The 26,777-nt window shown below is 41.5% G+C and overlaps 1 protein-coding gene across 3 annotated transcripts in view; it reads right to left on the reverse strand.

Annotated features, from left to right (window-relative positions):
- taok3a (TAO kinase 3a) overlaps nt 1-25,509 on the reverse strand; it is a 101,342-nt gene extending 75,833 nt beyond the window's left edge. Inside the window, exons 1-2 of one of the 3 annotated variants that reach the window (XM_065011722.1) lie at nt 25,372-25,509; nt 11,775-11,883 (exon numbers count right to left, since the gene is read on the reverse strand). The gene's annotated coding sequence lies outside the window, so the exon portion shown is untranslated. Of the gene's footprint in view, nt 1-11,774; nt 11,884-24,864; nt 25,303-25,371 lie in introns of those variants that run through there. The other 2 variants (XM_029638462.2, XM_029638463.2) reach the window with 2 other exon arrangements.
- Between the last annotated feature and the right edge of the window lie 1,268 nt (nt 25,510-26,777).

The following is a 26,777-nucleotide window of genomic DNA, read 5'->3' on the forward strand; positions in this document are numbered from 1 at the left end:
GATGATGATCAAGCATCTTGACCTACATCATCAGGCCCAGAGTCAGCTTTATGTAGGTATCGCTAAATTAGAAAACTTATCGTTAAAAGAATATAAGTCAGCAGCACACTATAAATGAGGGAAGGTTACATTATTGCCACCATCTGGTCACAGTGCCACTCCAGCTATACCAACCAATAAATAATCAAATATGATTCTCTCAAAAAGGACACTTCATTAGATTAGAATAGGTTAAAAGCTTATGTTGGTCAGCCAGAGAAGCGAGTAGCTCTGTTGTGGCGTGGTGGAGTGATGGAGTGGTGGAGTGATGGTGAGGCAAAGCGCTTTAGGCAGACTGAGGGAGAGCCCAAAAATAGACAACCATCCGCCACGACCGACCGACGCAGTGCATTACCTCACTTCCCACTCACATCAGCAAATGTGTCCATCACAATCACCTACTCTAAACCAAGCTGGCATCCCCTCTCTGCAATGCTAGCTAGCTAGAAGCTCGTGCTGTAGCTGCTAGCTACTCCGCTGTGGGTTCGTTTGGTTTGCTCGGGAATCCAACCGCAGCATGGCACATAAAAGCCATGACACTTACATTTTTCAACAGGCCCTCTATACGGTATATGCGGCCTAAAAATACTGAGCTTCTGCCTTATTCTAATGAGCTAAATTAAACCTAGGCCCAGGGGCAGTGCACAGCAGCACAGTAGGCAGAGCGGAGACAAGTACAGCCATCAGCTATGTCTCTTTTTCAAAAGTCAAAAAAATCTCATGCTCTCATCCTCCTCTCATTCCCATCTCCTTCCCTTAAATCGGGAAAATACTTGAGGGAAAACAATATGGTGGAAGACCGCTCATTATTTGTCTGGCTTTCAGATCAGTCAGCGGGTAAATGTATTTCTGATCAGTACTGATGAAGGAGAGGAAACAAGGAGAGGAAGCGAGGAGGAGTAAGTGAGAAGGACTGGAGAGGATATTTAGACGATGGGGGGGAAGCTAAATGTCTGAAGTAGACTAATTTGGAATGTAGTAATCTGTGGACATATAAAGAAGTGGCCTTACCCTACAAGTGGGCAGAGAAGACAAGTACAATCGTCAGCCATGCCTCTTTCTCTGGGTGATGACAACCATGGCGGCCTATTCAACTGAGCAAGTACAGTATGGCTTCATCATGTAGGCTCAGTCACAGGCAGCTTTCGTGGCAGAGGGGGGACAGATGCAAACACGCACAGAGCGTTCCCCCCCGCCCCCCAGCAGAAAATCTGAGGCAGAGCATTTTGTACTGGAAAGGTAGCAATTAAGTTCCTCGCTAGCGTTGCGTCCCTCACCCAGTCATTGTAGGCCGATTTGCCAAGAATGCCTCTCTCATGAGTCATGACTGAGCGGGTTGTACACGTCTACGCACTCGAAGAAAACATACGGGGAGAAGAGCAGTAGATTGTACAGTATGACAAGCCTAGACCTACTGCTTTTCTGCCAATATAGTAGAGATGTAAGGATTCACTGATGCGTATCAGTCCCGGTACAAATGTTTAAGATGCCAACATGCATAGGTCAGAAAACCGATTCAAACATTAGTGAACTGGGGATTTCTAATGTTTTTAACTCGCATTGTTCTCTTCCCGAAAATACCTCTTATCTCGTGATTAAATTGATGCGTCCCTCTCCTTCAGTTCAGTAGTCTATCAAACGTTTGTGCACGTAACTGCTTAGGACTGTCATAACAACTGTGCACAGTGCTGGAGACAGCTGCTCGTGCTAACGAGAGGTAGGCATATCCCTGTTCTAAAGCCTTGCTCAGACTGCAGGCCTTCATGCTCAATTCAGTTCTGTTTTGGACTACTGACTGTCCAAACAACAAGATACAAGTGACCAAATCAGATTTGAGTGTGTTCAGGCCACAGTCATTTGCTGACAAGGCTACGCTAGTTGTCATAGTATGTGGTATTAGTACAGTGGTGTCGGCTGATTGGTGGTGGTGCTTGTGCTTCCTATCACTCAGAAGTTTTGTAGCACGCTAAGGTGACAATGCCTGCCATAGACATTTCCCAGTTGCTTTGAATGTTCAATATCGATGTGTAAGAACACCTTTAGAGCCTCAAAAGATAAGACGGTCCAACTTTCAAACGTGACTTTGTGGCTAGCCGCAGCAGTAAACTAGCTAGCTACAGTTGAAGTTGGAAGTTTACATACACTTAGGTTGGAGTCATTAAAACTCATTTTTCAACCACTCCACAAATTTCTTGTTCTATAGTTTTGGCAAGTCGGTTAGGATATCTACTTTGTGCATGACACAAGTAATTATTCTAACAATTGTTTACAGACAGTTTATTTCACTATCACAATTCCATTGGGTCAGAAGTTTACATACACTAAATTGACTGTTCCTTTAAACAGCTTGGAAAATTCCAGAAAATTATGTAATGTCTTTAGAAGCTTCTGATAGGCTAATTGACATCATTTGAGTCAATTGGGGGTGTATCTGTGGATGTATTTCAAAGCCTACCTTCAAACTCAGTGCCTCTTTGCTTGACATCATGGGAAAATCTAAAGAAATCAGCCAAGACCTCAGAAAAAAAATTATAGACCTGGTTCGTCCTTGGGAGCAATTTCCAAATGCCTGAAGGTACCACGTTCATCTGTACAAACAATAGTACGCAAGTACAAACACCAGGGGACCACGCAGCCGTCATACCACTCAAGGAGACACTTTCTGTCTCTTAGAGATTAATGTACTTTGGTGTGAAAAGTGCAACTTAATCCCAGAACAGCTGCAAAAGGACCTTGTGAAGATGCTGGAGGTACGAAAGGATCTATATTCACAGTAAAATGAGTCCTATAATCGACAACCTGAAAGGCCGCTCAGCAAGGAAGAAGCCACTGCACCAAAACCACCATAAAAAAGCCAGACTACGGTTTGCAACTGCACATGGGGACAAAGATCGTACTTTTTGGAGAAATGTCCTCTGGTCTGATGAAACAAAAATAGAACTGTTTGGCCATAATGACCATTGTTATGTTTGGAGGGAGAAGGCGGAGGCTTGCAAGCCGACGAACACAATCCCAACCGTGAAGCACGGGGGTGGCAGAATCATGTTGTAGTAGTGCTTTGCTGTTGGAGGGACTGGTGCACTTCACAAAATAGATGGCATGATGAGGAAGGACAATTATGTGGATATATTAAAGCAACATCTCAAGACATCAGTTAAACAAGTTAAAGCTTGGTTGCAAATGGGTCTTCCAAATGGACAATGACCCCAAGCATACTTCCAAAGTTGTGGCAAAATGGCTTTGTAAATTTGTGGGCAGACCTGAAAAAGTGTGTGCGAGCAAGGAGGCCTACAAACCTGACCTAGTTACACCAGCTCTGTCAGGAGGAATGGACCAAAATTCACCCAAAATATTGTTTTAAGCTTGTGGAAGGCTACCCGAAACGTTTGACTCAAGTTAAACAATTTAAAGGCAATGCTACCAAATACTAATTGAGTGCATGTAAACTTCTGACCCACTGGGAATGTTAAGAAATAAAAGCTGAAATAAATCACTATTTTCTATTATTCTGACATTTCACATTCTTAGAATAAAGTGGTGATACTGACCTAAGACAGTGCATTTTTACTCTGATTAAATGTCAGGAATGATGAAAAACTGAGTTTAAATATATTAGGCTAAGGCATATGTAAACTTCCGACTTCACCTGTAGATAGCGGTTTAGCTTTCTAGCACATTAAGCTAGTTATCTACCACACGTTCCTGTCAAACTGTCAGAGTACCTAGCAAGCAACAAGATATGTCGAATAATAGTCTAAAAACAATTTTACCCGACTTCGCAGGTGGTTTGAAATATCCTATGCCATGTGCGTTTTTGGCCGTTCAGACTGCAGGAAAAATGAACAGATTCTAAAACAGATAAGCAAATAAACAGGAGGAGTAATTTCAAGATGGCTAATGTGAACACGGTTTAATAGGCTATTCTTGCATTCAAATGCTTGTAAAAATGACTTGCAATATCAAATCATAGGCTTTATTAGTTGAGTGACAACAACTATAATTTGCTGGGTCATTGTTACCAAATGCACTTTAAAAAAAACTGTGTTTACCAGAGTTGTATTATCTACCAGAATGGACAAAAACTCACATCCAACTGCTGATCGGGGTTTTTCAATCATTCCGATTTTATTTTAATTGTTAAAGTTCTCCATAATAAATAGTTTAGGTAGTTTTGCTTTAAACAGTCAGTGGTGTATTAAGTCATTTTCACATGAACATGGTCATTTCCTACAGCAATCATTTTTGCCAGCTGCGCATGGTCACATTCATTCACTGGTCAGAGCGGGAGAAGCTCACTTTAAAATTCCAAATGGTCATAACCTTCACTTTTGAGTTTGGGATCAAATCCAAAGCTGCATTATATTAATTTTCTAAATGCCATGCTAATTTCTAAATATAAACATTGACATCGAAGTACCTTAAAACATGGTTTAATCTGCAAAAATGGTGGGTGATGGTGATTTCAGATAAAAAAAGTGGGGGGACAAAAATAATAAATTGCCTCCACTCCTAATCTGATAGTGGGGTGTTAGGTGCAGTCTGCCCTATGGTTCAGCTCAGGTGCCTACACACACACACCATTGATGCATGCGCGCACACACACACAGTTTAGAGCAGTTCTCAGACAGATCCAGCTCAGAGAGGCCCAGCTCCTGAGCTCCCATCAGCAGCAGATATTCATTTGAAATGGAAATTGAATCAGTTCATGCTAAACATTTTAGTGCATCGAATTGTATCAATTTGCTCCCCTAATCAAACTGAATCATTTCAAACTAAAACTATCGTTCCTGTATCGTATTGGGGCCCATGTATCTAGATGCGTATCGAATCGGTCATGAAGGGGGAGATGCACATTCCCACATGTAGGCTCAGTCACAGGCAGCTTCGTGGCAGAGGGGGGACAGATTCACAGAGCGTTTTTTTCCCCCCAGCAGAAAATCTGTTCTATATCTGTTAAGACAGGGGGTAGGTAAGGTGAATTAAATGTCAAGCCAGCCAGGAGACTAGCTAGAGTCTACATTGGTGTGGAAGAAAATTATGACATTTGCCTGGCGCAAATAGGTCGGCATATGTACATAGCCGTTGGTTAGCCTACATTAGAGTCTCAATGGCTGCTTCTCTGCTGCTCTACTGAATATATCTGCTCCACAGCTCTGTGTTCCTGTCTGATGACAGCTGCACCCGAAGTTCCAACCAAGTATTTCAGATTAAAATGGTCAGTTCAGAAAGACACTGAGAATGGATGGATCCTCTGGAGTGTGGGTTGGGTGGGAGTACAGTCACTGGGACAGCATTCCCAATCACTAGACACATACCATACCTTCCTTAGTGACCATAGGTTGAATCTCAAATGTATTTATTTGATTCCGCATGAGTCACATCCACTCTCCTCACCCTCAAACCTTCTCATCCAATGTCTTTTGAGGAGTCGAGAAGAGGACACAAGGAAATACAATTGAAATTCTCCCCATGAGTGTGCTCAACTAGCCCCTGCATGTGATTTAGGTTTGACTGGGGCAACTGGTGGACCATGATGAGCCATAAGCAGACACATTCACATGTCCCAGTGACTCCTTCCTTCTTTCCACAGTCATCCATCCAAGAGGCAAATGCACACTTTCCACCAGACGATGAAGAGAGAACTAGGGGAAGGGATGTCTTGGAGCGACAGCTAGGCCTCCAGGCATTGAAACAAACAGTGGAGCAGCACATTAGGAGAGAGGGAGAAGAAGCTAGGCATGAAACCAGAGCAGACAGAGCATCCAATCTTCCACACACACACACCCCTTTGATTAGGCTGACAGTGGCTGGCAAGCTTTCTGGTCTGGTGTTCAAACAAACAATAGGTTATGCTCCGACGAAGGTCATTAGACATACTGACTAAATGTTTAAAGCGAGACTGAAATGGCATCTCTTGGCTATTACATACTGAAATTGCATCTGTGTGCAGAGACACCTTTTTCACTTGTGTATCACCTGCACGTTTCCTAACAAAATGGTTGGGTGTGTAGCAGATCACCTCGTTACACAAACAAATGTTGCCTTCATGGCACCCGTACAGTGACCTAGGGTAACACCCGTTCTGAATAGGGTGTCTATTGTGAGGTGGTAGTAGGATGCGGTCAATATTGATCATTAAATATAGTGGTGCTGGCAGAGTACCCGTTACCCAACATCTGTACCCACTCAGCATCCGAAACGGCACCCTAGCTATTCCCTATACAGTGAACCATTTTTAACCAGATCCTATGGGCCCTGGTCAAAAGTAGTGGACTATATAGGGAATAGGGTGCCATTTGGGACAACCTGTCTGCTTTTGCACGACCAGACCTCTCGCCTCCAGAGTACGCAGGGTTTGCGGTCTTTTCAAATCATAATTAAATAACCCTTTAGAACCCATATCGGCCTTCAATGGACATTCTTTAAATTACTATAGCATAAGGTCTGGTTTTTCTAACATTAATATCTTGGTCAATATTGCAAAATTAACTTGCCAACAACCTGGTGTCTTATTCGCATGGCTGTTGTCATCAACCAGAAACAAGGTATGCCGTCATTACTTTTTACTATTTTGTCCCACTTCATTACTCAAATTGAAAGGCCCGAAGCGGACTCGACTTTCACTGTGCAAGATGCTGTGTTTATGTTGGTTGGTGAAAATGATTCAGACACGTCCTTGGACTTTAGAAGTGATGACGTAGAGGTGAGTGAAATAAGTAAACTGCAAATATGCGTTTGGTGTTGTCGATGTTTGATGCTGTGTAATTTAGGGAGTAGCACTCAGATTAGCAAATCCTGTCATGATCACCGGGTTGATACAGGTGAGTACATCAGCAGTGGAACAGTGTTTAGCTGTAGGTCCAGTATAGTCAGTTAACTAGTTGGTTGTTGTCTTGTTTTTACCAAAGTAATTCACATGGAAAGACCCAGGCTGCTTGCTATAGCTAGCTAACTAGCTAGGGAACTGTCAGGATAATCTGTCAAGCTAGAAAAGTTGTGTAGCTGTAAATGTGTGCCGCGCTCGAAGCGTCAAGCTGTCACTTTCCCTACCGAACGTTAGTCATACAGACAACCAGCTAACTAGACAAAAAATAGAGATTAGAATAATGTGTTTATCTGATGGTTTGTCATCTTTGCAAATTACAGACATTCATAAAATCTATACATTGCCTTGATTTCCTTTTACAGTGCCTTGCAAAAGTATTCATCCCCCTTGGCGTTTTTCCTACTTTGTTGCATTACAACCTGTAATTTAAATGGATTTTTATGTAATGGACAAACACAAAATAGTAAAAATTGGTGAAGTGAAATGAAAAAAAACAACTTGTTTCAAAAAATTATAAAAAATAAACAGAAAAGTGGTGCGTGCTTCTGTATTCACCCACTTTGCTATGAAGCCCCTAAATAAGATTAGGTGCAACCAATTACCTTCAGAAGTCACATAATTAGTTAAATAAAGTCCACCTGTGTGCAATCTAAGTGTCACATGATCTGTCACATTATTAACATTTAACATAACATTTAAGTCATTTAGCAGACGCTCTTATCCAGAGCGACTTACAAATATCTCAGTATATATACACACACCGGTTCTGAAAGGCCCCGCTTCTGAAAGGCCCCAGAGGCTGCAACACCACTAAGCAAGGCGCACCACCAAGCAAGCGGCACCATGAAGACCAAGGAGCTCTCCAAACAGGTCAGGGACAATGTTGTGGAGAAGTACAGATCAGGGTTGGGTTATAAAAAAAATATTCTAAACATTTTTTTTTTAAATTGAAAGAATATGGCACCACAACAAACCTGCCAAGAGAGGGCCGCCTACCAAAACTCACGAACCAGGCAAAAAGGGCATTAATCAGAGGCAACAAAGAGACCAAAGATAACCCTGAAGGAGCTGCAAAGCTCCACAGCGGAGATTGGAGTATCTGTCCATAGGAGCACTTTAATCCGTACACTCCACAGATCTGGGCTTTACAGAAGAGTGGCCAGAAAAAAAACATTTCTTAATGAAAAAAATAAGCAAACACATTTGGTGTTAGCCAAAAGGCATGTGGGAGACTCCCCAAACATAGTCGCTCTGGATAAGAGCGTCTGCTAAATGACTTAAATGTAAATGTATATATGGAAGAAAGTACTCTGGTCAGATGAGACTAAAATTTAGCTTTTTGGCTATCAAGAGAAATGCTATGTCTGGCGCAAACCCAACTTTTCCCATCACCATGAGAACACCATCCCCACAGTGAAGCATGGTGGTGGCAGCATCATGCTGTGGGGACGTTTTTCATTGGCAGGGACTGGAAAACTGGTCAGAATTTAAGGAATGATGGATGGCGCTAAATACAGGGAAATTCTTGAGGGAAACGTGTTTCAGTCATCCAGAGATTTAAGACTGAGGAAGGAGGTTCACCTTCCAGCAGGACAATGACCCTAAGCATACGGCTAAAGCAACACTCTAGTGGTTTAAGGGGAAACATGTAAATGTCTTGGAATGGCCCAGTCAAAGGCCAGACCTCAATCCAATTGAGAATCTGTGTTATGACTTAAAGATAGCTGTACACCAGTGGAACCCATCAAACTTGAAGGAGCTGGAACAGTTTTGCCTTGAAGAATGGGCAAAAATCCCAGTGGCTAGATGTGCCAAGCTTAGAGACATACCCCAAGAGACTGGCAGCTGTAATTGCTGCAAAAGGTGTATCTACAAAGTATTGACTTGGGGGGGGGGGGGGGGGTGAATAGTTATGCACCCTCAAGTTCAGTTGTCTTTGTCTTATTTCTTGTTTGTTACACAATAAAAAAATATTTGGATCTTCAAAGTGGTAGGTAGGTTGTGTATCAAATGATACAACAACCCCCCCAAAAAATAAAAATATATATATATATATTTAAATTCCAGGTTGTAAGGCAACAAAATATGAAAAATGCCAGGAGGGGCGAATACTTTCTCAAGCCACTGTATTTGACAGCTTGCTTAGCTGTCGCGTTATGGTAGAAGCCCGTGCAGTGGAGCTCCACTGTTAATTTTGTCATGTTTCTACTGATGCTATTCATTTGGAAACTGTCCCAGCTTTGTAACTAAATCAGCTAACTCTGTAGTTGGCTGTCAGGCAAGAAAACAAGTTGAGTGAAGGCGGCAACATTGTGCTTCGCTCTCGAACGCTGTCACATGATCATCTCACTCCCCTCCACAAAGACAACCAGCTAACTAAGTCATCTGACCATGGGTCTTGAAGTGTGTGTGCCATATATCGCCTTTACGGTTATAATCTAGGAACATCGTTTTGTGTGCACACAATGAACTGAGAAACAATCTGGCCACTAAGGGCTTAATAAAATCATTTTCATTGATGATTGATTGGTTGAATGAAAGTGCTGTATAGCATCATGATTTAGTTTATTAGGATTACCATTAGCTATTGCAAATGCAGCAGCTACTCTTCCTGGGGTACCACATGGTTGTGTTATGGTGTGTTTAATAGGAGGTGTGTTGTAACTAACAATGTAAGACATGGTCTCCCAAACTCGGTCCTGTGGACCCCTAGGGGTGCATGTTTTGGTTTTTGCCCTAGCACTACACAGCTGACTCAAATAATCAGCAAGCTTTGTTGTGTAATGTTAGGGCAAAAAACAAAACATGCATGAGTTTGGGAAACACTGCCCTAAGTGTTGATTATTAGATAGTATGTGTGCAGCTGAGAAAAAGAAAGGTAAGGAGAGAGTGTGTGAGTGAAAGAGAGATTATGAGATTTTTGTTCCTCCCACTCGCTCCTCCTTGGTCAGTGAAACCGAGGGAAGTGATGTGGAGAGTCAGGGCTCAGCAGCAGAAGGCAGGGACGAAGAGGAGTTAGAGATGAGGCGCATGGAGGGGTGGAGAGAGGAAGAGGAGAGTGAAGAGGAGGGAGAGGAGAGTAGAGTTGAGAGGGAAAGGAGAGTGAGAGCAAGAAGCACAGGAAGTGGAGGAGCAAGAGCACATCAGAGGGGAGACTAACTTTCCATGAAGTGCTTCTGCCCCAAGTCCCACCATTCACCCTTGTACACCACAGCCTTGGCTTAAAGTGACAGTGGCAGGGGTTTTTAAAACAGTGGTAGGGGTCCGTTTTTTCTTAACACAAACCTGTCCACCAACACATCCAATGCCTCCCCATTATGGTTTGGCACGTTTGAAGAGGAGATTACATGCTTCATAGGCATCAATATTCTCGTGGGCATCCACCGCTTACCCTCTCATCGGCTACTGATCTACTGATGCAGCCCTCAGGGTTCCATATATAGCTAGCAAAATGCCACACAACCGGTTTGAGCAGCTAAGTAGGTACATGCGGGGATGAAGCAAAAGAGCTCAGCTTAGCCTACAGAGTTGTAATGGAGCTCATAAGAGGCTACCTATTGTCACACCACCAGCTTTACGCAGACAACTATTTTTCCTCCATTCCTCTGGTGAGAGGCTTGCTTGACGCCAACATCTATTATTGAGGCACAGTAAGGGCCAATCGAAACTTCCAAGGCCATTATGGAGGTCAAGCTCCAGAGAAGTGTGAAATGGTTTGAAGAGTGTGAAATGGTTTGCAGATAATGTAAGGCCATGCTTCCAGAAGTTCCATGGCATGTTTTAGGTGAAATGCAAACACTAAAAAGTGAGTGTGAAATATGAATTTATCCTACATATATTATTAGGGAAATAGTATACTAAAATGGTCTCTGAACATATCTAATACTTAGTACATTTGGAGTTTTTCTGAATATTTCTCCATCTAAAACGTTTTGCATTCACTGAATTGTTGTCAAAGTAGGCAACTATTTCTATATTTTGTACTAAATCTTGAGACATTTTAGATTTTTTTGTTGTTGCATTTTTACATTGTTACAGAAGTAATCATTGTCAATCAAATAGCCTACTTTGTGTGGGTTTTGAAATATTGTTATCTGGTCACATTTTGGTTTATTATTATAATATGTAAATAATATTGTACTTGAGTAACTTAGTCTAATGTACTACAATTTAAATACTCTTTTTTTTGTATAGTGTTAACAATTGTCTGATAATGTCTTTACACAAGGGAAGGCAAAATTATGGTATTCTTATTACCATGATTTTGGTGCCATATTATAGAAGAGGTTGTGCTCTTTAAAACAAAGTTAACTTGTAATTGTCATTTGTTTTTGAGCCATGTCTGCTTGAAATGTGTGAGAAAATGAGTTCTTAAACTCTTAGTAATCTACAGCAGCATTCTAGAGGCCTAGAGGGTTAAAAGAAAGGAAAAAAGAAAGGAAAAAGTAGGATACTTAGATTGGAGGAGCATAATTTTCCTAGTCATCCGAGAAAGCATTCTTATAGTTAAACCCGATCTACATCCCAAATGGCACTCTATTCCCTATATAGTACACTACTTTAAACCAGAGCTCTATGGGCCCTGGTCAACAATAGTACACTATAAAGGGAATATGGTGACATTTGGGAGACAGCCCAGATCAGAGCAGAACATTAAGCTTGACAGTGCAACGCTTTAATATTTGATGTGCTTTGCTACTGTCTTGGCATATATATATATATATATATATATCTTCGGAAAGTATTCAGACCCCTTGACTTTTTCCACATTTTGTTACGTTACAGCCTTATTCTAAAATGGATTAAATAAAAATAAGCCTCAGCAATCTACACACAATACCCCCATAATGACAAAGCAAAACAGGTTTTTAGAAATTGTTGCTAATTTATAAAAAATAAACAGAATTACCTTATTTACATAAGTATTAAGACCCTTTGCTATGACTCGAAATTGAGCTCAGGTGCATCCTGTTTCCATTGATCATCCTTGATGTTTCTACAACTTGATTGGAGTCCACCTGTGGTAGATTCAATTGATTAGACATGATTTGGAAAGGCACACGCCTGTCTTTATAAAGGTCCCACAGTTGACAGTGTATGTCAGAGCAAACACCAAGGCATGAGGTCGAAGAAACTGTCCATAGCTCTTCAAGACAGGATTGTGTCGAGGCACAGATCTGGGGAAGGGTAAAAAAAACAAAACATTATGCAGCATTGAAAGTCCCCAAGAACACAGTGGCCTCCATCATTCCAAAATGGAAGAAGTTTGGAACCATCAAGAGCTGGCTGCCAGGCGAAACTGAACAATCAGGGGAGAAGAGCCTTGGTCAGGGAGGTTACCAAGAACCCGATGGTCACTGATAAATCTCTACAGTTCCTCTGTGTAGATGGAAGAACCTTTCAGAAGGAAAACCATATCTGCAGCACTCCACCAATCAGGCCTTTATGGTAGAGTGGCAGGATGGAAGCCTCTCCTCTGTAAAAGGCATATGACAGCCCACTTGGAGTTTGCCAAGTCACCTAAAGACTCAGAACATGAGAAACAAGGTTCTCTGGTTTGATGAAACCAAGATTCTCTTTGGACTTAATGTCAAAGGTCACGGCTGGAGGTAACCTGGCACCATCCCTACAGTGACACACGGTGGTGGCAGCATCATGCTATGGGGATGTTTTTCAGCGGCAGGGACTGGGAGACTAGTCAAGATCGAGGGAAAGATGAACGGAGTGAAGTACAGAGAGATCCTTGATGAAAGCCTGCTCCAGAGCACTCAGGACCTCAGACTGCCATAAAGGTTCACCTTCCAACAGGATAACGACTAAGCACAGAGCCAAGATAATGCAGGAGTGTTTTCGGGACAAGTTGTTGAATGTCCTTGAGTGGTCCAGCCAGAGCCCGGGCTTGAACCCGATCGAACATCTCTGGAGAGACCTGAAAACAGCTGTGCAGCAATGCTCCCCATCCAACCTGACAGAGCTTGAGAGGATCTGCAGAGAATGGGAGAAACTAACCAAATACAGGTGTGTCAAGCTTGCAGCGTAATACCCAAGAACAATCAATGCTGTAATTACTGCCAAAGGTGATTCAACAAAGTACTGAGTAAAGGGTCTGAATACTTATGTAAATGTGATATTTGGGGTTTTTAATTTTTATAAATTAGCAAAAATGTCTAACATGTTTTTGCTTGGTCATTATGGGGTATTGTGTGTAGATTGTTTGTTTATTTTTCTCAATGTAATCAATTTTAGAATAAGGCTGTAACATAACATGTGAAAAAAGTCAATGGGTCTGAATACTTTCTGAAGGCACTGTATGCATGCACACACACACACACACACACGGCTATAACTGACAATTCTCTCTCTCGAAAACCATCCCCTTAATATATATTTTTCAAAAGTAAGTCTCCTCTCACATGGCGGGAGGGAGGAGGCGGGGAAGGAAAGAAGAGAAACAAGTTCAAGGCTTTCAGCTGAGATGCATGACAGAGTTGTGTTGCGCATCAGCAGAAGAGGGGGAGGAGGAAATGTGAATGCAATGCACTAGCAGGGACTCACTCGCAACAGGTTGCCCCCGCCACCAACTCAGGGAGGCCTACAGTGCCCTATACACAGGAAGTACACAGGATGTCAGTTTATAGGCATGGGGGAAGGGAGGCAGGCCTTTGCCAGTTATTGCATTGCACATACTGGGTCTCATTTATCAAAATGTGTGCTTCTCACTGTTAATAAAAGTGTATAGGGTCATTCCATCAGCCCTTGTCTAACACAGATAAGCACGATGGCGCTAAACTTAAACACAGCATAATAAATGAGAGAAAACACACACACACACAGTGGGGCAAAAAAGTATTTAGTCAGCCACCAATTGTGCAAGTTCTCCCACTTAAAAAGATGAGAGGCCTGTAATTTTCATCATAGGTACACTTCAACTATGACAGACAAAATGAGAAAAAAAAATCCAAAAATCACATTGTAGGATTTAAAAAAAAAATATTTGCAAATTATGGTGGAAAATAAGTATTTGGTCACCTACAAACAAGCAAGACTTCTGGCTCTCACAGACCTGAAAGTTATTCTTTAATTCTCTGTCCTCCACTCGTTACCTGTATTAAATGGCAGCTGTTTGAACTTGTTATCAGTATAAAAGACACCTGTCCACAACCTCAAACAGTCACACTCCAAACTCCACTAAGGCCAAGACCAAAGAGCTGTCAAAGGACACCAGAAACAAAATTGTAGACCTGCACCAGGCTGGGAAGACTGAATCTGCAATAGGTAAGCAGCTTGGTTTGAAGAAATCAACTGTGGGAGCAATTATTAGGAAATGGAAGACATACAAGACCACTGATAATCTCCCTCGATCTGGGGCTCCACGCAAGAGCTCACCCCGTGGGGTCAAAATGATCACAAGAACGGTGAGCAAAAATCCCAGAACCACGCGGGGGGACCTAGTGAATGACCTGCAGAGAGCTGGGACCAAAGAAACAAAGCCTACCATCAGCAACACACTACACACTACACACAGGACTCAAATCCTGCAGTGCCAGACGTGTCCCCCTGCTTAAGCCAGTACATGTCCAGGCCCGTCTGAAGTTTGCTAGAGAACATTTGGATGATCCAGAAGAAGATTGGGAGAATGTCATATGGTCAGATGAAACGAAAATATTACTTTTTGGTAAAAACTCAACTCGTCGTGTTCGGAGGACAAAGAATGCTGAGTTGCATCCAAAGAACACCATACCTACTCTGAAGCATGGGGGTGGAAACATCATGCTTTGGGGCTGTTTTTCTGCAAAGGGACCAGGACGACTGATCCGTGTAAAGGAAAGAATGAATGGGGCCATGTATCGTGAGATTGAGTGAAAACCTCCTTCCATCAGCAAGGGCATTGAAGATGAAATGTGGCTGGGTCTTTCAGCATGACAATGATCCCAAACACACCGCCCGGGCAACGAAGGAGTGGCTTCGTAAGAAGCATTTCAAGGTCCTGGAGTGGCCTAGCCAGTCTCCAGATCTCAACCCCATAGAAATTCTTTGGAGGGAGTTGAAAGTCCGTGTTGCCCAGCAACAGCCCCAAAACATCACTGCTCTTGAGGAGATCTGCATGGAGGAATGGGCCAAAATACCAGCAACAGTGTGTGAAAACCTTGTGAAGACTTATAGAAAACATTTGACCTCTGTCATTGCCAACAAAGGGTATATAACAAAGTATTGAGATAAACTTTTGTTATTGACCAAATCCTTTCCCACCATAATTTGCAAATAAATTCATTAAAAAATCTTACGTGATTTTCTGGATTTTTTTTCTTTTTTTCTGTCATAGTTGAAGTGTACCTATGATGAAAATTACAGGCCTCTCATCTTTAAGTGGGAGAACTTGCACAATTGGTGGCTGACTAAATACTTTTTTGCCCCACTGTAAATATTGATACATTACCAGTTGAAACTCTTACATCTGGAAAAAAGACAAGTGGGTGATGATGATTTTGGATCAAAAGTATGAGGAGAGAAAAAGCATAGGCTACATTTGCCCCCCACCCCCCTTATCTGTTAGTGAGGTGGTAGATAACCACTAGTCTGCCTCCATTACAGGTGACTACATACACAGAGTGTACAAAACATTAGGAATAACTTCCTAATATTGAGTTGCACCCTCTTTTGCCCTCAGAACAGCCTCAATTTGTCAGGGCATGGACTCTACAAGGTGTCAGAAGAGTTCCACAGGGATGCTGGCCCATGTTAACTGTGGGACGCAATGGAGTCGTGTCAAGTTGGCTGGATGTCTTTTGGGTGGTGGACCCTTCTTTATACACACGGGAAACTGTTGAGCATGAAAAACCCAGCAGCATTGCAGTTAACACACTCAAACCGATGCACAAGCCATTAGACTCCTGAACAGCTAATCAAATGGCTTCCCAGACTATTTGCACATCACATCGATTCGTTCCTCTAATCAAATAGTATCGCATCGAATCGTTTCAAACTAAAACGGATCGTTCCTGCACCGTATTGGAGCCCATGTATCTAGATACGTATTGAATCGTCTTGAAAGGGAAGATGTATATCCCTGGTGGGGTAGAGTGACAGTGGGAGGAAAGAAAGACCTAAGGTGAGAAAGAGAGAGAGCGCTAGAGATGAGGCTTTCCTTGGAGCACTGTTATCAGTGCTAATTAGAATGGGCCCAGGTCCTCTCAGGCCACATACTGGCCCTTGTAGCTCTGCTCACCTGCTTAGTGGCTGACTGCTCGCTGCTCTTAAATTAGCCTATTCAGGATTACACTAAAAGTGATTTGCCGTTAACCTTAAATCGCTGTTTGACATACAGTGCATTCGGAAAGAATTCAGACCCCTTCACTTTTTCCACATTGTTACATTAGTCTCATTATAAAATGGATTAAATTGTTTTATTTTCCCCTCATCAATCAACACACAATACCCCCTAATGACAAAGGAAAAATACATTTAAAAAAACAACAGAAATATCACATTTAAATAAGTATTTGGGGAGTTTCTCCCATTCTTCTCTGCAGATTCTCTCAAGCTGTGTCAGGTTGTCTTTGTGGTTGGTGAGTCTTGGTGGTTCCAAACTTCTTCCATTTAAGAATGATGGAGGCCACTGTGTTCTTGGGGACCTTCAATGCTGCAGAAATATTGTGTTACCCTTTGCCAGATCTGTGCCTCGACACAAGCCTGTCTCGACCTCATGGATTGGTTTTTGGTCTGACATGCACTGTCAACTGTGGGAGCTTATATAGACAGGTGTGTGCCTTACCAAATCATGTCCAATCAATTGCATTTACCACAGCTGGACTCCAATCAATTTGTAGAACCATCTCAAGGATGATCAATGGAAACAGGATGCTTAGCTCAATTTCGAGTTTCAGATAAATACTTTTTTTGTATTTTATTTTTTGTTGCCAGTGTATAAACCTCCCCCTGAAATAGAGTATGCCTGCCTGGGAGAGAGACCTGGAGGCTGGGCCTGCCATTGTCCCAAATGGCACCCAATTCCATTTGGGCATTGGTCAAAAGTAATAGGCCCTGGTCAAAAAAGGTGTGCACTATAAAGGGAATAGGGTGCCATTTGAGACACAAGCTCAGCCTCTTTCTCTCCCTCTCTCTGACAGCCACTTGTATGTAATGCACACATACCATATACTCAACCATTGAACCAGCCAACAGATCATGGATACACAATATGTCAGTGACAGGGTGTGCATCCCAAATGGCACCCTATTCCCTATGTAGTGCACTATGGGCCTTTGTCAAAAGTAGTGCACTACATACAGAGCCATTTGGGAGGCAGAGAGGATGTCACATCGGAATATTCAACAGACAAGCTAAACTAACAGCGTTCAGATGACAGGGGGCGGTGAATGGAAGAAAGTTCTACAGCTGCACCATCGAGAGCATCTTGACTGGCTGCATCACGCTTAGTATGGCAAATGCACCGCCTTCAAGAGCTACAGATGGTGGTGCGGACGGCCCGGTACATGACAGGGACAGCTCCCTGCCATCCAGGACCTCTATATCAGGCAGTGTCAGAGGAAATTGTCAAAGACTTCAGCCACCAAAGCCATAAACTGTTCACTCTGCTACTGTCAAGCAAACGGTAACGGAACATTGGCTCTTGAAAGAACAGGCTCTGACATAGCTTCTGTCCCAAGCCATAAAACTACTGAATTGTTAGTCAGTGTAAACATTTAATTATCTTGTACTGACTACACACACACTCACAAGACATACAGTACCAGCCAAAAGATTGGACAAGTCTACTCATTCAAGGGTTTTTCGTTATTTGTACTTTTGTATACATTGTAAAATAGTGAAGACATCAAAACTGAAATAACATACTTGGAATCATGTAGTAACCAAAAAAGTGTAAAACAAATCAAAATATATTTTACATTTGAGATTCTTCAAAGTAGCTACCCTTTGACAGCTTTGCACACTCTTGGCATTCTCTCATACAGCTTCATGAGGTATTCACATGGACTGCATTTCAATTAACAGGTGTGCCTTGTTAAAAGTTAATTGCATTCCATCTTAATGTGTTTGAGCCAATCAGTTGTGTTCTGACAAGGTAGGAGAGGTATACAGAAGATAGACCTATTTGGTAAAAGACCAAGTCCATATTATGGCAAGAACATTTCAAATAAGCAAAGAGAAACGACAGTCCATCATTACTTTAAGACATGAAGGTCAGTCAATCCGGAACATTTCAAGAACTTTGAAAGTTTCTTCAAGTGCAGTCGCAAAAACCATCAAGCTCTATGATGAAACTGGCTCTCGTGAGGACTCATGAGGACTGGCTGGGTTGTGTTTCGAAGGATGCACGGCTCTCAACCGTCGCCTCTCCCGAGTCCGTCGTACGGGTGTTGCAGCGATGGGACAGGACTGGAACTACCAATTTGGATACCACGAAATTGGGCAGAAAAAGGCAAAAATAATGTATTACGAGCCTAGTTGGTTTAAAAAGACACCAACCTTCCAGCTAGCCATGATTGGCAGAGATCATGAGTGGGCTTGACATGCTGGGAGATCAGTCTGCCATGTAGCATGTTTCTGACTATTTGAGCTGGTCAGTAAGTCTAGGTAATTCTGTCTAACGCAGCTTTTTTTGTTTTATGTATCGTGTATCAAAACAGCATAAATTTTGCTCTCCACTTTCTGGAGGACAAAGTTTTGAAAATCTGTGGAATTCGATTATGATAGCTAAGGAGACGGAGAAAACACCTGTCTCCGGATTATATCTTCAAACTAAGGGCAACCATGGCAACAGGAGACACGTCCATCCATGAATGATGTAAAACAGTCTAACTACATTTTCAGATATTACACATTTCTAATTTTGACAGAAAGAGCCATGTGCATAGCTAGCTATAGCCTAATGTTAGCTAGTTAGCATTGAACCTGGTAGGTTAGCTACCTGCAGATTCATGCAGGTTAGTAACATCATTAGTTGTGATTATGGTTCCTTGTTTACCTAGCTAGCTGTCTTAACTTCTGAAGGTATAGGGGGCAGCATTTTCACCTTTGGATAAATAGCGTGCCCAATTTCAACTTCCTGCTACTCATGCCAAGAATATAAGATATGCATATTATTAGTAGATGTGGATAGAAAACACTGAAGTTTCTAAAACTGTTTGAATCATGTCTGTGAGTATAACAGAACTTATGTAGCAGGCAAAACCCAGAGGACTAACTGTTCAGAATATCATTTTTTTAGGTCTCTGTCTATTCAGCGAGTTCTCGTTGGGAAATGATATTTCTTAGGAACTTGTTTTCAGTTCCTACCGCTTCCACTGGATGTCACCAGTTTTTGGAATTTGGCTGAGGTTATTCCTTTGTGCAATGAAGTATGGCCATCTAGGAACTGCGTAACACTGTTGAGAGTTGAGGCCATCTACTGACTTCAGAGCACTCTCTTCTGGGTGTGCCAGAGTGCAGAATAACTGATGAATTTATGAACACAACACCCGTTGAATATAGCCGGTGTCAGTAAACGTCGTCAAAAAAAAGTTGTTAAATTGTTGCCAGCAGCACAGTCACCAACACTCTTGATGCCTAAACAGCTCTGCTAGGGCGAGTAAAATGGTCAGAGTGGGGAGTTCTCTCATTATGTGTCTGTAAGTAGCTAGCAAGCTAGCCAATGTCAGCTTGAGTGCTTGACTGCCTTTGTGAGGTCAGAAATTTCAAGCAAAGCTGTTAAAGGCAAAGGGTGGCTACTTTAAATAATCTCAAATATATTTTGCTTTATTTAACACTTTTTTGGTTACTACATGATTTCATATGTGTTATTTCAAAGTTATAATGTATTCACTATTATTCTACAATGTAGAAAATAGTTCAAATAAGGATAACCCCTTGAATGAGTAGATGTCCAAACTCATGACTGGTACCACACACACTACAGTGAGCTCAGAAAGTATTCATACCTCTCGACTTTTTCCACATTTTGTTGTATTACAGCCTGGATTTAAAATGTATTAATTTGAGATTTTGTGTCACTGGCCTACACACAATACCCCATAATGTCAGTGGAATTGTTTACAAATTATTTAAAAATGAAAAGCTGAAATGTCTTGAGTCAATAAGTATTCAACCCCTTTGTTATGGCAAGCCTAAATACGTTCATGAGTAAAAATGTGCTTAACAATTCACATAATAAGATGCATGGACTCACTGTGTGTAATAATAGTGGCTAACATGATTTTTGAATGACTACCTCATCGCTGTACCCCACACATACAATCGTAAGGTCGAGTGAATTTCAAACACAGATTCAACCACAAAGACCAGGTTTTGCAATGCCTCACAAAGAAGGGCACCTATTGGTAGATGGGTAAAAATAAATAAGAACGCATTGAATATCCCTTTGACCATTTTGAAGTTATTAATTATAATTTGGACGGTGTATTAATACACCCAGTCGCCACAAAGATACAGGCGTTCTTAACCCAGTAACCCACCAAGAGGCCAATGGTGACTTTAAACAGTTACAGAGTTGAATGTCTGTGATAGGAGAAAACTGAGGCTGGATCAACAACATTGTAGTTACAACACAATACTAACTAGTGATGCACCGATATTACATTTTTGGCCGATACAGATATCCAATATTTTCCTTGCCAAAAAAAATAATTAAACTGATCGATAACGTTTTTTTGCGACCTTTTAAGCATTCGAGTACAGTTAAATAGTTAAAAACACACACACACACGGACGCAGCGGTCTAAGGCACTGCATCTCAGTGCAAGAGGCGTCACTACAGTCCCTGGTTCAAATCCAGGCTGTATCACATCCTGCTGTGATTGGGAGTCCCATAGGGCAGCACACAATTGGCCCAGCTTTGTCCGGGTTAGGCCATCATTGTAAATAAGAATTTGTTCTTAACCGACTTGCCTAGTTAAATAAAGGGTTACACACACAAAAAAAGTTATTTTGTTGGCATTTACATATGTCTCCAATACCAGTAAAACATAATCAAAAACTATTTTTCCCTTACTTGCTGTGCCGTTTCATTGTGCATTTGATCAGTAGTTTCATTCTCAACCAGGACTTATGGAACGCCGTTTGGGTCTTTGCATGTCAAATAACAGTTGTTGACCAATCAGGACCTGAATATGACTGCACGTCACATAATAATTAAACACGTTCTTGATTTTTTTTACATAGTTCTTACACATTCACTCGTATTTCATGTCACAACGATTCACCGATACGTATGCTATGATGCTGGTAATGTTGTCTCGTGCACCTACAGTGCTGTCATAATGTTCTGTCAATGTTCTTCCCCAAAAACATGTCAAAACGACAAATCTGTTTCAGCAGCTATAGCTAGCTAGCAAACTATATAGCTAGGTGTCATCTAAAATAACCCTAATTTATAAGACAGTTCTTATTTGATTAATGGTGGTCAGACCCATCTATGTGAAGCTAGCCACAATAAGGATTAGCCACAACAGTGGGCTTTAGCCTTCAAAATAAAATTGTATTCGCATCACTGTCAATGACGTTATTTTATTTTGAAGGTAAACCACAAATTCCAGTATTGTGCCTAATCCTTATTGTGGCCAGCTTCACAACACATAACCCGGTCCGGTTGAGCCTCACTAGCCAGATGAAGCTAGCTGGCTGCTTATAACGTTAGCTCTGGGCAACAGGGTTAAGTAGCTGGCTAGCTATTTATTTTCATGAACTGAAGTTCCATTTCAATAGGAGAACACCAAGTGGCAACCAAGCAAATACTTACTCACAAGGATTCCTAAATCATTGCTAAGAGTAATGAAAATGACTGCAGTTTCTACTGGTCATTGTTTTCAGGCTAGTTGTATTGGTGCAAGCTAGGTACTAACCTAAAACTAGCTACCCTACAAGTTGTGGTCGTACAAATTATGCTTTATTACCAACGCGGTATTGTAAACACATCGTTTGTGGCCGGTGTTTGCAGATTGTTTTGTAAAGCTTCACAGCGCTACTGTATCTTTTTTGACACGCAAAGATCCAAACGGCGTTTCATAATATGACAGTATGTCATGAAGCTTAAAACAGTGACGGAATTAATGTGTTACTCCAGTAGGGAAACATCTGAAAAATAGCGCACTTGGTAGTGTGTACCGGTGCTCCACCAGTCGGCGAAAGCCAACATCACCCACGACAGAGAACGATTGATTGTCAAGGGCAATGAATTCCATTATCTTGGCTTTAATGGATTTCGCCTTTGAGTTGTCTCGCTGAAATGTTCTTACTCTTTCAAATGACTGCTTGACTTGTTGACTGCTTGATCCACACAGCAGACTGTGGGCTAGGTTAGGAATGCTGTGTTGCACAACATTTCACGTGGCGTCATTAGTCATGTACCTACGTTTTATTAGGTATGCATGTCAGCTTTGACATCGGTTTTGCACATCGGTGTTAAATTAAACAGACATCGGCCGATTCCGATATGTTCACCGCTACATTGTGCATCCCTAAAACTAACCTAAATGACATTATGAAAAGAAAGAAGCCTGTAATGAATAAAAATATTCCAAAAACATGCATACTGTTTTCAATAAGGCACTAAAGTAAAAATGCAAATAATGTGGCAAAGAAATGTACTTTGTGTCCTGAATACAAAGCATTATGTTTGGGGCAAATCCAACAACACATCACTGAGTACCACTCTTCATATTCTCAAGCATGGCTGCATCATGTTATGGATAATGCTTGTCATCGGAAGGACTAGGGAGTTTTTTAGGATAAATATAAAAACAGAGTTAAGCACAGGCAAAATCCTAGAGGAAAACCTGGTTCAGGTGGCTTTCCAACAGACACTGGGAGACAAATTTCAGCAATAACCTAAAATACAAGGACCCATATAGTTGCAGTTGCTTACCAAAGACAACACTGAATGTTCCTGAGTGACCTAGTTACATACGACTTAAAATCTGCTTGAAAATCTATGGCAAGACTTGAAAATGGCTCTCTAGCAATGATTAACAACAAACTTGACAGAGCATGAATAATTTCTCAAAGAATAATGTGCGAACATTGTACAATCCAGGTGTGCAAAGCTCTTAGAGACTTACCCAGAAATAGTCACAGCTGTAATCGCTGCCAAAGGTGATTCTAACATGTATTGACTCAGGGGTGTGAATAATTATGTAAATCATATATTTCTGTACATTTGCCAAATTTTGTAAAAACTTGTTTTCACTTTGCCATCATGGGGTTGTGTGTGTAGATGGGTGAGAAAAATATATATTTAATCCATTTTGAATTCAGGCTGTAAGACAACAAAATGTGGACCAAGTCAAGGGTATGAATACTTTCTGAAGGCACTATATAAACACACCACCAAGACTCTTTCACACTCATCATATACTCTGTTCTTAATTCTTACTTTCATTATCCATACTAATGCCTAGACTCTTTACCATGCCTTAATGTACATATCTACCTCAAATACCTTGTACCCCTGCACACTGATCTGGTACTCCCTGTATATAGTTTGAATCCAGGGTTTGGCCGTCATTGTAAATAAGAATTTGTTCTTAACTGACTTGCCTAGTTAAATAATGGTAAAATAAAAATATTTAGCTTCATTCATATGCATTTTATTCCTTGTGTTTTTTTTTAATACTCTGAATCGTTGGTAAGGGCTCTGAAGCAAACAATTCCCGGTAAAGTTGTATTCAGCGCATGTGACAAATACAATTTTATTTGAAAGGGCAAGTTCAGTTGAACTTTGGCCACACACACCTATTTCAGGCTATTGTCTTCAATTAAACATTCATCCTGATACAATAAACATTTAACTGGCCTAGATACCAGTATTATCAGCTAGATAGCCAGGCAATGCAGGCATCCTTATGGAATGAAAAGTAGGCCTGGCACTGTAACTTTTGGTTCATAGCTACTTCTCTCTCAGAACCAGAGACTTGATGACCTAGATGGCCTACTTGAGGTTACTGTATGGGAAAGCATAGGCTTATGCAATTTATGTAATGAAAGAATATGTTTATTTATGAATTAATTTGTTTCCTTAACGCAAGTTGTTTTTTATTTATAAATAAACCCCTCTAAAAGACGAATATGGTTTCAACATACACCTGGCAACCAGAATAAAACAAGACAAGCTCTGAATACCAATATGCTAAATATGGTAGTTCATGACCTCACATGGCTAAGGCAATATCTTGTAAAATTGCAAGCTATTGCATGTTCATTAAAAACATATCTGTTAGTTTGCTACTCAAGCTGTATACATAAAGAGATGACATCATGAAGTCAGGTTGCTTTTTGTAGGCTGTTCCACTGGCTGCTATTTTAGCCATTTAAAATCATTCATTTCAAGCGGGTCATGTTAACCTACATTTACTTTTATGCAGATTACGGAAACAAAAGCTCTGTATTAGTGGCTAAGCTCTGCTTGAAATCATTGCACGAATGACAAAAGACGGGAAATGAAAACAGAATAATGTTTTGAATGTAGCCGTCAATGTCATTAAACTAGCCTACCCAGTGTACACAAGTCCAACATTTGCTTCGAGCACAAATAGAATAGGCGCACTAGACTCGCGTACTGTACTTTTTGTTCTGTCTGTCAGTTACTGTATTGCCTATATCGGCTCATTCCATTGACATTGTCTAACATGTGCATTGCGCTATGCCTTCGTCGTCGATGTATGGCAATCAATCAATCGTAGAATGTCCAGAAAATGATCAAGTAGATGGTTGTAGAGCGTTCACTCGCAACAATGTGTCTGCTGGAAAACAGTCTGTCACAGCCAGACAGTCTGGCTACACTGTAGACCCATCTGTCTAGTGACAACTCGCCAATGATCAAGTAAAACGTCTCTTGGAACAAAATGACCACTTTCAAAATTGACAGCAAAATAAAGTTGAAATGCTTTTGAGCAACTGAATACAGGTTTGAAAACATGGTATACTATTTATCGAGCGATTCAGTTTGCGTACCACACTGGCTTGTCATTTGTTGGCAATACACTTACCCATGAGCTCAGGTGCTTTTATGAAAACGCGTCCTCTGTTCCTCATTTGCCAAGCAATACTTTCATCGATTAAATAGCCTTGTATGTACAAACAATGTTCAATGAAACCGATAGTGAGAATTATTTTGCGAGCAGGTGTAACCAACCAACAGAACAGTTATTAACTGGCTTTCACAGTTTAACTGTGAACTCCACTGGCTGCCTCTGGTCACAGACTGACGTTAATACAACAGATGCGTTCAAATCTTAACTTTGGCAGTAAGTCATGTTATCTGGCAAGCTATGAGTCATGATGAAGACGAATCTACATTAGCCTGGTAGCATGACTAGGAAATACTCAATTCACAGTAACATACTTCGACTTCAGCTTGTGGAAACTAAGGCACGATGGCAGCGTTGTAGGAACTTAAGTGTCTCTCGTACTGCATGAGGTCAGCAAATTACAACAGTAAAACGTTTAAATCAATAAGATATACACATCATGAATAAACCAATGTGAAAACTGACCAGTGATGAATCCCACGTCTCCAATAACATTTAGTCCAACTCCGGAGGAGATGACTTGACTTTCTGAAGAGTTGTCAGGACTTCCTGAATGAGGGCTCGAGAGTCCTCTGCTAACACACGAGTACAGCCCCTCGTCACTGACAGCTAGTTTGACAGGCTGAAAAATAAATTCGTAGATTGTGTCAAGAAGCAGTTCGATGCACCTCCAGAAATGTTATGGTTTGGCACAAAAACAAGCATTCAACCTTTCTTCCCCTATATGTGCCACAATTGTGTAGATAATGTCCATTGATTATTGATCAATAAAGTGCACTGATCAGATCGCTTCTTGTCAAATTTGACATTTAACTCGACACAATATTATGGCTAATTTATTACAAGGCAAAACAATCGAGTTCAGAGTCACAGAAGAGGACAACAATTTAATCGGTTATCTGCTATAGGCGATCGTCACAGACATCCTTCCTTTGCTTTAAATAAATATAAAATGTTAAAAACGATCATGAATACTTGGGCAGACTGTATGAGGTCTCAGTCCATTATTCATGCCCACATCAAACGAACATGTTAATTGAACACTTGAAATCGTGAATGTCGGTCACAGAAATGTCAATTCTGACCGAATGTGTCACGTGGCAGTGTTCATAAAATGTGAGGCGACACTGCCATCTGGTGTTATACCTGAGAATGATAGATCCAAAAACAGGCAACAAATTAAATGAATATGCCTCATGGCTCCCTTGCAGTCCAGGGGGCCAGGGCAGCAGTGATGCGTTTTGACAGGGTTTTTTAAATGAAAATGTATGCGCACCAGGCAGAGATGCATCCCATAGTGCATGTGTATTATGGTCTGGGGGTGGTTCGGAACCAAGTTTGCATAAGCTCCTTGACAGACCTTTAGACTTGCATTGGCTGCCAAGCTAATACCTATGCTTTGGTTAGCGAGAGAGAGCGAGAGAGACGAAACAGCAGGTCCCGGGCGAGATAGCACAACCGGTGAACAGGTCAGGGTTCCATAGCTGCAGGCAGAACAGCAGAAACTGGATCAGCAGCACTTCCAGGTAGCAAATCACGTGAACAGGTCAGGGTTCCATAGTCGCAGGCAGAACAGCAGAAACGGGATCAGCAGCACGACCAGGTTGACTGGGGACGGGGACATCCAGGAGTCGTCAGGCCAGGTATTCCTGAGGCATGGTCCTAGGGCTCAGGTCTTGGTGTGAAGAGGAAGCGACGACACTGTGGCCCTGTCCAAATTTACCCCCGGACAGGGCCAACCAGGCAGGATATAACCACACCCACTTTGCCAAAGCACATCCCCCACAACATCAAAGTGATATAAAACAAACCATTAACTTACTACCCTGAGCCAAGGCCGTGTATAGCCCACGAAGGTCTCCACCGCCGCA

Source organism: Oncorhynchus nerka, linkage group LG27 (genome assembly GCF_034236695.1).
Source record: "Oncorhynchus nerka isolate Pitt River linkage group LG27, Oner_Uvic_2.0, whole genome shotgun sequence".
Classification (NCBI taxonomy): Eukaryota; Metazoa; Chordata; class Actinopteri; order Salmoniformes; family Salmonidae; genus Oncorhynchus; species Oncorhynchus nerka.